We start from the raw sequence: 13,581 nt of genomic DNA on the forward strand, positions 1-13,581 counted from the left end.
GAAACCGAGCTACTGAAATCAATAATGCTGAATTGATAATGGTGAATCAAAATTGGTTGATCGATAATTATTAGTCGATATTGGTGAGTCGATATTTGTAAATCAATAACCACTATTCGATGTTGGTGAATCGATAATGGTGATTCGATAATATTTGTGGATCAATAATTGGTGAACCGATAGTCGTAAAAAGATAACTGTGAATCAGTAATGGAGAATCGATAATGGGAAAAGATAATATTGAAACCACAATGGTAAATCAATATTGGTAAGTCGATAATGGTGAATCGATTACTGTCCATGAGCCGCAAGGCGCTGACATTACCATAGAGACAGCATGGTGCGTAGTTATAGAAGATAGGAGGAATGTACTTGAATATAAAGTGGTAATGAATCTGAAATAAAAGATTCGTTTTTACAAATCCAAAATTATGTATGATGTATACTTTACATATAATTTAGTACTAGTAGTTACGTTTTACTCCTAAGCTAGGAGCTTTGTCAATTATATGTTTAGTAACATCGTACATATTTTTGGATTTGTAAAAACGAATCTTTTTTTTCATGATCATCAACAATCCAGACGAACTTATTTATATGCAGTGGACACTATTGGTTATTACTCAAAATAATTATTAGCATACCTTACTTGGTAACGAGTAATGGGGAGAGGTTGATAGTATACAACATTGTGAGAAACGGCTCCCTCTGAAGCAACGTAGTTTTCGAGAAAGAAGTAGTTTTCCACGAATTTGATTTCGAGACCTCATAATTAGATTTTGATGAGCATCTGAAAGCGCACAATTTCGTGTGACAAGGGAGTTTTTTTCTGTCATTATTATCTCGCAACTTCGCCGACCAATTGAGCTCAAATTTTCATAGGTTTGTTATTTTATGCATAATGTTGATATACACCAAGTGAGAAGACTGGTCTTTGACAATTACCAATATAGTCCAGTGTCTTTAATGGTAATGAATCTATTCATCTTATAATTATTCTTGTCTGTTTATGTTCTTTTAAAATGTTGTGTTCTTGTAGAAGTATCTCTCATCAAAATAGTTTCACTTGATCAAACCTTGACTTTAAAGATGTTTTTATAGTTCCACAGCATTTAATTTTCTTTCGGTCACATGAAGCTCTTGCTATATACTACGAATTGAAACAATCAAGCAAGGATTTGTTTCACTAGTTGTTTTACAATATTATGTATTGTTTAAGACGAATGGCAAGCAGGTAAAGACAAGACAAACAGCAAGTACGTGTGGAATTTGGAACAATTTAAAGACGTCAATCCACTTGAAACTGACAACCTTTTAGGTGAGTTGTTGTTTTATGTACCAATTTGAACAAGTACGAACAATCGTCTGTCGTTCGGAACATGATTGTGCCTACAACCTTTATGCGCCGCATAAGTCTTGGGCTAAATGTTCATGTAAATAGGTCTAGGATATTGGTTTGGTAGAGGGTTTCATTTTGGTATCGAAGGTTGTGTCACTTATTTGTCTTGGGCTTTAGGCTAGGTGCCGTTGATCCAGAATTCAAGCATCTGAAAGCACACAACTTCGTGTGACAAGGGTATTTTTTCTTTCATTATTATCTCGCAAGTTCGACGACCAATTGAGCTCAAATTTTAACAGGGGCGTGTTTTGGCGACCATGACCAGAAACAAGTTGCTGACGTCAAATTCACTGACCGAAAAAAATTCAGAGAGCTACGCGAAAACGGGTCGGTAACCAGAAAAAGTTCATGACGTAGGTACATCTCTTGGAAATTTATGTTCTCAAAATATATTGCCGTCATTTTATTATCGAGGAATGGAACTTAGTCTTTGTAATTTTATCAACATTATTTAATTGTTATGCTTCAAAGTATTTCATTTTTAAAAGAATTTCAGTACGTTTTCCGTTAGTTTTTAGAGTCCGCCATCTTAAAACCAAGCCTAATCGAGCCAACAAGTCGGTTACGGTTTGGTCGGAACAGCGGTTCAACCGAACACGCTCGACCAATAGCCAAAGCTCAAACATGTTTCTGGTTAGGGTCGCCAAAACGCGCTCCAGGTTTGTAATATTTTATGCATATGTTGAGATGTACCAAGTGAAGACTGGTCTTTGACAGTTACCAAAGGTCCCCAGTGTCTTTAACACGTTTTATATTCAAGCAGACCAAAATTATTGGTTGTACAACATTACATTACTTTGTTTGCACTCAGTTTTTATTATTATTATATCACAATAATATTACGTGTCCGTCTTAAGTTTGAACTTTATATCTAACCAGGACGATTTAATATAGAAACTTTTATTTGACAGTGGTATTAACTTTGCTTACCTTTCAGGTTTGTTTGAGCCCAGTCACATGCAATTTGAAGGTAGCCGAATGAATGACGTAGGGGGTGAGCCCTCATTGTCTGAGATGGTAGAAAAGGCTATTGAGATACTTCAGAAGGACAAAGACGGGTTCTTCCTTATGGTTGAGGGTAAGTTATTATTGCAACATACAGGTTTCTGGTTTTTGTAGAGTGTTGGTTAATTGGTTTCATGAGCCCTAGCCTTGTCCAAGGCTCTATACGCTAGCACAGACCCGCTCTGAATTCACGAACTGCATAGATACTATACCGCACGGTATACATAACAGTACTTGATACCGAGTCTAGTTGCAGCCTCGTTGTATGAGGTACAACAACCTCGAAAAACCATGCTTCGACCCCACGGTATTAAGTAATGTTATATACCGTGCAGTATGCAGTTCTTGAATTCATAGTAGCGAGCCGGTGCTTGCGTAAAAGACCTTGGACAAGACTACATGAGCCCTTTGTGTCATTGCTGCTGTTTCACAAGAGGTTATCGTTATTGGCCCTACCTCTTATTTTTGAGGCTTAGAAAATCATTGACAATCTGAAACCTCGTTATATGGAGTATTTACATTGTCCGGCATCTTTGATGCCATTGTCCAGTCACAGATTGTATGTATTTTCATTGTTGATAACAAGACCACGCAGGTTGGCATGGACGGCCAAATATTATAGCAAACATGCAACCAACCTACTAGATTTTGTCACCAAAGTAGACTTTTCTGCAAACTTGTAATTTGGTTGTAAACAAACATTTTTAAAAACTAGGGCCATTCCTAGTTTTCGAATCTTGGTTTACAAAAACTCCGTCTATGATGTTGCTTTATCACGGTGTGGCCATCTTGATTTTACTCCATTCAAACTCATTGTAACAAAACTGAGGCTGAACAAAATAATAGTCTGGTGCCATGTTTGCGCAATGAATGTTAGCATTCATTACTGTTATGGAAACAGGGAACATGACCGAGATGGTGACAGCGTGATTATAAACCTTTATCACGGTGTGGCCATCTTGACTTTATACTCCATTGTAACCAAACTGAGGCTGGTGCCATGTTTGCACAATGAATGTTAGCATTCATTACTTTATGGAAATAGGGAACATGACCAAGATGGTGACAGCGTTAACATTCTTCACGAACAAGACACACTACCTTATGTTGCCCTCCCTTTGTTAATGTTAGGCGCTCTGTTCTTTGTATAGCGCCTATAAATGTTCTGTATTATTATTATTATTATTATTATTATTATTATTATTATTACCAGATTTTTCATCAAATTTCAATAATTCAAATACAAATAATTTATATCATACTATCTTGATTTGAAACACGAATGTGGCCGAATTGACCATGCGCATCATGACGGGTTAGCCTACCACGCCCTGCATGATACCATTGCAATGGATAAGGCTGTAGCCAAGGCGATGTCAATGACCAATGAAATGGAGACTTTATTTATTGTAACTGCCGACCATAGCCATGTACTCTCTATAGGAGCAGCAGCTGTTCGTGGTAGTCCAATACTCGGCAGAGGAGGTAAGTTTCATCCACAATTATAACTTTAAAGGCAGTGGACACTATGACTTCTAACATGCTTAAGCTCAATGAAAATAAAACTGAGTTCATTGTGCTTGGTACTCCCCAAAACCTTAAGAAACTGCCGAAGATACCTTTGCATATGGGTGATACATCGATTGACTCTACTGATTCTGTCAGCAACTTAGGAATAAAGTTTGATTATCATATGACAATGAGCAAGCAAGTTTCCAGCCTCTGCCAATCAATACATTTTCAATTTCGTAACTTAAGGAGAATCAAACGGTACCTGGATAAGGATACTCTCCATCATGTTGTCAGAGCTTTAGTCCTCTCTCGTATTGACTATGGCAATCTCCTTTTATTTGGTGCAACGTCATATGAATTGGACAGAGTTGAAAGACTACACAATAGTGCAGCTCGTTTAGTATGTTCCACACCCTTGAGAGAACATATTATTACCCCATCACTTAGGGAACTTCATTGGCTACAAATTAGAGAACGAATCCATTTTAAGATTGCCTTTCTCGTTTTTATGCTTTAACAAAACTACACCTCATTATCACCACTTAACTGTCACATTACACTCCTCCACGATTTCTTCGGTCCACACTTGACATCACTCGCTTAAATGTTCCCCGAGCAAACAAAGTTTTAGGTCAGAAGGCTTTCAGTGTGGCTGGGCCCATGATTTGGAACAATCTCCCAACTGCCATTAGGGAATTTAATACTCTGTCTGCTTTTCGTAAAGTCCTTAAGACTCACATTTTTCCAAGTTAATTTCTTTCTAGTGCGCTATGATCTTGATGGAATAGCGCCTTATAAATATTAATTGTTATGTTATGTTAATGTTATTGGTAATTACTCAAAATAATTATTAGCATAAAACCTTACTTGGTAACGAGTAATGGAGAGCTGTTGATAGTGTAAAACATTGTGAGAAACGGCTCCCTCTGAAGTAACGTAGTTTTCGAGAAAGAAGTAATTTTTCACGAATTTGATTTCGAGACCTCAGACTTAGAGTTTGATGTATCGAAATCAAGCATCTAAAAGCACACAACTTCGTGTGACAAGGGTGTTTTTCTTTCATTATTATCTCGCAACTTCGACGTTTGATATTTTATTGTCTTTGACAATTACCAATAGTGCCATTGTCTTTGAACAATTAAAAGCTATATCTTTCAAAATATCATTTGTGTGCAAAATAGTATACGATGAATTTAAAGAGAGACTGTTTCTAACTATTATTATTTATTTACTTCCCTTTTTTCAAAGGGCTATATCTCTCGACAAATCCAATTGTTTGTAGACTGCAGCTTATTATGTTTTGAAACAAAAAGTAAACTCCGTTAAGTTACCCGAATGCAGACTGAATTCTGACCAGTAAGTAATGTTAACAAGTTGTGCAAGCTTCTCAGTTTTCTATAAGTGAATGGTGATTCATCGTCAAACCATTCATATTTAAATTATAATTACAACAAAATGGTTTTGCATAAACGTCAAGGTCTGATGAATGACGGTTTGCCATTTACAACACTCTCATATGCGAACGGCCCTGGAGGAATTGAGGAGTTAAACAGCTTCAAAAGTACTGGTTCGAGACGGAATCTGACGGATACCAACACAGGTAAAGCTTCAATTGATTACTTTGAGTATTGGTTTGTACCACTCAGGTACACCACTCAGTAAAATTAAATCCGAGTACATGCAGACTTTTTGAAATCTTTTAAATCTTAAACATATAACTTGGCAAAGTTACAGGGAAGTTTTTGCAAACACGATTTTGACAAGGGAAAGTGCCCCTTTGCCATTTCATAAAGTTAATCATTAACTTGTGTAAACATTTATTTTACTTGTATTGTGATAAACATTGTTTTATTGTTTGTTTGTGCAGAGGCTGCCGATTTTCACCATCCAGCGCTTGTCCCAATTGATTCAGAGACCCATGGTGGAGAGGACGTCACTATTTACGCCAATGGACCAATGTCGCATCTTTTTCACGGGGTCCATGAACAGCACTACATTGCCCACGTGGTCAGATATGCTTCCGGGTTAAACTGCCACAATGGGGCGCCCTCTACAGGACCAAATTCCATTTTGGCTTTACTGTTGTTTTCTTTCGTACAAAAGTTTATAGATTGAAAAAGAAATTCAATGAATGTATTTTGTCCAGTTTATAGCAAAGACAGCCAATATTATAGTTTAACAGTGTTTGCTAACAGTAAAACAAACAACCAAAAACACGACATCTGTTAACCTTTTTTTACAGCCGCTTAAATCAGACCGACTTTTTCCAGTAATATCACTTTTGAATCATACAGGTAAAAACACAAAAAAAAAACGCCAGGCCTACATGAGAAACTGACTGGATACATTTTAGTTTAATGTTTGATGAAAACAAATCCCAAAAATCAAATTACTTTGACATTTGAACCTGTGATCTTTATATTAACGTAGCCCTGGTGTTTCCTCGCCTTGTCCATATACTTTTTCGCCGTGGTAGCCAGAGACCAGTGACCCGCTCTGTGAAAATGAGTAAAATTTCGCCGACGCTTTAGCGTGCAATGGACGGTTACGTTATGTGGAAGGGGTCGTTGTGGAGAGATTCTTTTTTGTAACAATTTGTTTTTGTTCTACTTCTTCAGGATCTATATTTTAATAGTCAATATTCAGATAACTTAATTTTAGTCATGAAGCTATACAAAAACATGATTTTGTTAAGTAAACGTACTTTTAAACGTCATTTGTGTCCCTTTTTATTTCTACATAGCGCGAAGTATCGCTGATTTTTATTCCTTGCTGTTTTGACGTTCGGTACACCCCTGCGTACATTATGGTATAATCGGAAACCTTTGACCCTCGCCTTTCCTAATATTAGAGGAGATTAAAGCCATGGTTAAAACTAAGGCTGCACAACTGTTATACCAACAGAGGGCGTTATTAATAATACTCGGATGTTATTGTGGGCTTAGTGTGTCTGTTCGACCCCCCCCCCCCCAGTTTGTAAATATTATTTCAAATGTGACGTCAACATCACATGGGGCTCCCAGGGTGATCAACCATTTCCCTCTAATAGACCGTGTAAGTCTCACGATGATAAGGTCACCACTGAGCTTTCGGGCACCACAGAGCCATCAGCTGGGGAGATTAACGTGCGTGCAATTGTAGTGTGATTTTGTTTCTGTCTGATCACTTTTTGTCAATCCAAAAAATATATTTATCGAATGATTACATTTACATTTACCAATCACTAAAATCTGTAAACTTAAACAAATTAAAAGGAAGAAGTAATGCGCCACCATCTGACTCGAAGTGCCCGATTGGTAAGCAAAGTGAATGTGTTGACTACACTAGCACACCGAAGTTAGTTTTGTTTAAATAAACATAACATCTTCATCTTATTCGAGCAAAAATATTCACCTAATTGTTTCTATAACACATCATTGCCCCCTTGGCTCGAAATTCCAATGGTAGTTTCGCTTTTTATCATTGAACAGACATTTATTAAATTTTAAATTAAATTGTTACCTTAAACAAGGTCAAACAAAAAAAATACATTGTCAATTTTAATGTATTTTGTCAGAACAGACTAATTTGCAAGCACATAAAGCAACATAAGGCCAGTTGTGTATTGCTTTTTACACGAACGTTTTACTATACTACTCAAGTCAAGCTTTAACAAATTTTTTTCAACAAACTGAGGATTCTAATTTGAAGACACCTTTTCTGGGGTACGTTACGCCAAACCATAAGTTAATGGCTAAATTCTGTTGTTTTGAAGCATTTTCTAATACCTTTCAAAATTCAACAAATAATTGTAAGCATAAAAACCTTACTTGGTAATGAGCAATGGAGAGATGTTAAAGTATAAAAAAAATTGTGAGTAACGGCTCTCTCTGAAGAAAACTAGTTTTTGAGAAGAAGTACTTTCTTGAATTGTTGAGGTCTCAAATTCAAGGCATCTTAAAGAACACAACTTGTGCGACAAGGGGTGTCTTCCCACTATTCTCTCGCAACTTCGACGACCAATTGAGCTCAAATTAATGTTCACGGGTCTGTTAAGTTCAGAATATGTTGAGATACACCAAGTGGAAAGACTCACTATAGTGCTTGAAAGTTTCCTAATGTGTCCAGCCTTTGTCCTTAAAGGGTAATTTTAAAATGATTTTCAGTTGTATCCTTTGTTTTCCCAGAGTCTACTACCACTTAAACGCACAAATGCTTTTTGGGAACCAAGAATGTACAATGGAGTAAAAAAGAAAATCGAATGAACACATTGCGAACAAAATGTATTTACTATTTTACAACTTTTGGATGAGATTGAAGTAATTTTGATTGTTTAACACGTAACGCACGATTCCGCCTTGGGCCGGTGTTTTTAATGGAAATCTATCCCCGGAGATTCTGTCCCCATTGTGGGCAGGTATGTCAGAAGATTATGTTCTCCCAAAATTTCCTCCCCTTATACGGCAAACTTGTTACAAACTGTTAAATCACCCTCACTCAGCCCATGTTAGTTTCTCAAACAGGGGAAATAATCTCCGGCAGCACTGATTTCACTGAGACACCGGCAACCCATCCGGGCGCCTAGTCCTGTAGAATTGCGGGTGGCCCTTGTAGTGGCAGGAGATTTCTGTCCCTTGGAGATAGTTATACTCTTCTTACAGTGAGCGGTGACCATTGTCGTTTCTTAATTCTGAAAGCACCCTCTTTTGATTCAATCTGCTTCAGACCGTTTGATATCAGAATATCCGAGGACAAATCAATTGCACTCCAGCTATTCGTTAACCGCGGCCCATACCAGCCTGGGGAAGGCAGGAGTAGCCATCCAGGTCACTTCGTTTGTTTGCAGTTTTCGGAAGCAAAAATAAAACAACATGTTCGGTCGCCAGTCAAATAAGACGAGTTGTGTTCCTCCGACAACGGGGCCTACAATCACCAGTCCTACAATCCCGGCCAAAATGCTTGGGCCACCCATTCTTACGTTAAATAAAACCATTCCCTGTCCACTTCCCACTGACAATAAACATTTTCTCCCCTGCCCCTGCTATCTCCAAAGAGATATGGCCGGGATTGTAGTCTGTGTATCAACACCGCACACTGTACGTTTGTAGTAAATAGAAGCAAAAGAGGGCGCTTTGTAATTCTCGTCCCCTGGTTTCCAAGAAAACGGTGTTCGCGAGCACACACACAACCAACGTTCGGATCTGTACACACCTCACTTTGTACGTTTTTGATAAATTTGTACAATAGAGGGCACTTTGTAAACGTATTCCCAATTAAATAACACCACAGAGCCACAGCGCCCTCTACGTATATTTTCTTACAGTTTGCCGTCTACATAGGGATTAGACTGGGCCCCTGTCTGTTATCCGCAAGGATAATGACAGGTCCCCGCCGCTCGATCCAGCGATTCAACTGGATACAATCATTGGATACGTGCAGTGACATGAGCTTTCCATGCCCCTACAGTACATGCAGCACTGCCGCCTGTCTTCAAGTATCTCTATGTGAAATGAGGGAGGTCAAAGGTCAAACTACACGCCGGTTTTGGTGCCGGTCTCTGGCGTTTTATTCACGAGCCTCGAAGAATGACGTCAGACGTTCGGGCCACATAGGGATTAGCTTCCCTTGGTCGACCCCGCGGTGTTCACTCGGGTGAGCCCCTGACAAGAGCTAATCGAACGATCACACTCGCCCTCTCGTGGTGACGGCATGCACCTCAGGTACCCCCAAGTGACCCACTCCACAAGCAGGGCACTGGGGGCTGACCCGGGTGAACCCTGGAATGACATTAAAACTATTCGAACGTACCGGGGGCAGACCGGGGTCGACCAAGAGGGAAGCTAAACGAACGAACCCATAAATTGCAGACGACCCTGTCTTTATCCGCAAGGATTAAGACAGGTACCTGCTGTTCAGATCCAGTGATTCCATTGGATTCAATGATATCATTGAATAAACCAACATCAAGTCGAGCACCATGTGGAAGCTCGAGCCTGCCCAGTGATTTTTCTCCAGATGTTCCGATCCAGCATGCAGGAGCGTGTGTGGTGTTTGTATAATATTAGCCTTGCTCAAGGCAGTCGAATTATTCACTCCGAAAAAAAAAAAAAACGCCGCTGTATAAAAAACCACCAGTATTCACTGTGCGTAACATCGCACGACACGATGCCCCGTACACTATCCGCATGGGGAGGCCGTCAGGCACAACACATTAAACCCGGAAGTTACAGACCCGACAAGGCTGCCGGCCTGACGGCCTCCGCATGCGGTTAGTGGTACGAGTGCGGATGACTTATGTGCACAGTGGTCGTACGATGTGACAGTGTGTATACGGGTGGGTCATGCGGTGTGATCGCACGCACCACGCACCGGGATACGGGTGGGTTTACAGCGGCGTCTTTTCGGAGCGAATAATGCGACTGCCTTGAGCAAGGCTAGTATAATATACATACAACGTGCATGACATTCCATGTAATATTGGTGAAGAATTTGACCGCGTATCTTTAAGTGAAATAAACATGTGTTCAGGCTACCGTGGGTGCGTTCAACTAGCTTCCCCGGGTCGACCCCGATGTGCTCATCCAGGTGGCGTATTTTTTTCCAGGACGAATGTGGGCAGATACTTACCACACGTTCGTCCTCGAAAATAAATACGCATCATCACGTGACCCTTCTCGTGGTGACGTCAGTGCATATCGGGTCAGCCCCAAGTGTCCCACTTTTCCAGGACGAACGTCTGCCCACGTTCGTCCTGGAAAAAAATACGAATCTTAGATGAGCAAACCGGGGTCGACCCAGGGAAACTAATCGAACGCATCCATAGTTTGTTGGTTGTGTACAGGGAAAGGTGACTGGGGTTTATTTGATCAGGGTTTAGGTGCAATGCGAAGGTGCTTAAAGCCATTGGACACTTTCAGTAAACAGTATTGTCCAAAGCCCACACTTCGTGAATCACAACTGCTATATAAAATAACAAACCTGTGAAAATTTAGGTTCAATCGGTCATCGGAGTCGGGATAAAATAACGGTAAAACCCACTCTTGTTTCCGCACGTTTCGCCGTGTTATGAAATGTTTTTAAAATGCATCCGTAATTCTTATATCGAGAATTGATATTGGTTAAATGTTTTCTCAAAAAGTAAAGCATTTCGTGAAATAATATTTCAAGAGAAGTCTTTCATCATTACTTTCTGTAAACCTTGTAAGTTATTTGTAAATCTGTGAGCCTTTGTTTTGTTTTCTGTAAGTTTTAAGTCTGGCTTTAAGTCTGGCTTTAAGTCCTTCTTTGGCTGGCTCATATAGTAGCGGCAAAGACCAAACGGAAAGTGACGAACGTGAAAATCCCAAGACGTTGGCGGCAAAAGGGATTACCAAAATTGGCTGACGGTTGGGAACGACCTTCGGCGACAACAGGAAAGAGGTCAGACGGCTGGTAGCGGATTGGGATGCAGCAAGGAACGGTGGCTGACGGTAGGTTGCGGCGACGATGACGTGACTCATTTGCCGAGATCAAGACCTCTGCGTACGGGTAGTATAAAAAAGTCGAGTTTGGCGTTCCCACTCTTCGAAGTAATCTGGTCATCTACTCATCAGACAATGACTACCAACGAAATGGACCCTTGTCATGAAATATGCTAATTACATTCACGCATGCGTCCAGGCCCTGTTCGTTGGCAAACACCATACAGTTGTGCACTAAGCAGACGCGCAATCGCGTCTGCGTCACGCACCCATTAGCCGTGTACAAAACAGCGCGAAGTTCCCTCATTAATTGTTGCCAACCAAAACGTTAGTGCGTACGCGCTATGTGCAATTTACATATTGCATGTGAAGGGTATATTGTGTCGACCCCAACACGACAATGGACCCTTCCCATGAAATATGCTAATTACATTCACGCATGCGTACAGACCCTGTTTGTTGGCAAGCGCCATAGATTTGTGCACTAAGCAGACGCGCAATCGCGTCTGCGTCACGCACCCATTTTGCCAACCAAAACGTTAGTGCGCACGCGCTATGTGCAATTTACGTATTTCATGGGAAGGGTCTATTATGGTCATCTAGCATCACTGGGAAGGGCTGATGAGCTTGTACAACTTATATCATTCATGAGGGTCACTACTGGTCTATAAAAAGAGAGCAAGTTGAATTTGAGATTATTACTAAAAGAAAATTATGCTGAACTTTACTTAATTGTGCGGGGCAAACGGTTGTTTATACCATTGTGCCATTTAAAAAAGCGTGCTCTGAACTATTTGACATAGCAAGTTAAGTCTCAGGGTTTTAAACTTAAGGGTTCGGATATTTTTTGTAGAATGACACAAACACAATGTTCGCTGTTTTTCATTAAACTTGCACTGGTTGAAGATATAACGTTAAGTTTCCCTTAAATTATTACTTGCAGAGGTGCTGTAGCTTTTGACAAAAAGAGTAAAACAGTGTCAGGAAAAAAATCAGATTGTAAATTGTATTAACCAATAATTGTAGTTTAATATCCATTAAATACTCAAAACACAAAAACCAAAACAATCAACTGATACGGCGTCAATGTTCATTCCTTCAATGTTTTTAAAACATTCAAGTGACATCTGACCGTTTATAAAACTATGACATAGATCTTAACTTCTGGTACAATGGATACTAGTTTATTTAGATAACAATCCTTTGTATAAATATATGTATCAATTTATATGTTATGTATGCTAATGTTAATTCAAACATTAATATTGTGTTTTTGACGGCCTGTAACGTTAATGTTTAAAGGCAGTGGACACTATTGGTAATTACTCAAAATAATTATCAGCATAAAACCTCAATTGGTAATGAGTAATGGGGAGAGGTCGATAGTATAAACCATTGTGAGAAACGGCTCCCTCTGAAGTGGCGTAGTTGTCGAGAAAGAAGTCATTTTCCACGAATTTGATTTCGAGACCTCAAGTTTAGAATTGGAAGTCTCGAAATCAAGCATCTGAAAGCACACAGCCTCGAGTGAAAAGGGTGTCTTTTCTGTTATTATTATCTCGCAACTTCGACGACCGGTTAAGCTAAAATTTTCACAGGTTTGCTATTTTATGCAGATATGTGGAGATTCACCAAGTAAGCAGACTAGTCTTTGAAAATTACCAATAGTGTCCACTGTCTTTATTTTTACTGTCAGCGACACTTTTCTGTAGTAAGGGGGATCAAGATGAAATTCAATATTGTGTAAGTAGCTCGTATTCCGAAAGTTATTCAGTTAAGTTACGATCAAAATGATGGTGTGTTTTGTTGGTATACCTTTTTGTAGCAAGATTGGTTTGGTCAAAACGAACACCGAAACGTTTCATCTGCATTATAAAAAAAAAAAAAAACGTCTCTCATGTAAAAAACAAACAAACGCAACACTACGAGGAAGAGTAATATACTTCACTATATCGAGACGTGTTCGGGAAAATACGGCACAATACAAATATCTTCCGGTAACTTGGCAACGCTGTATCCTTTTGATCACAAGTTATCATTAGTTGAAATTCATAAGTATAAACCAATATATCAACAGAAGACAACTGTAACCGGTTGTTAGGTGAGATATTTCTATGTTGTTGCTTCAACAGGGTGCAGCTATAGTCACCAATTTAATATTTGGAAATACAAAATGACCGGCGAAACAGGCGGCCATCATGAATTATGTTTTTGCTGTCTCGGTCT

General features: G+C 39.4%; 1 pseudogene; it reads right to left on the minus strand.

The window, feature by feature from the left end:
• Positions 1-13,581, minus strand: part of LOC139950945 (alkaline phosphatase-like) — a 446,069-nt pseudogene that overhangs the window by 332,808 nt on the left and 99,680 nt on the right.

The sequence above is a fragment of the Asterias amurensis genome, chromosome 18, assembly GCF_032118995.1.
Source record: "Asterias amurensis chromosome 18, ASM3211899v1".
NCBI classification, from domain to species: domain Eukaryota; kingdom Metazoa; phylum Echinodermata; class Asteroidea; order Forcipulatida; family Asteriidae; genus Asterias; species Asterias amurensis.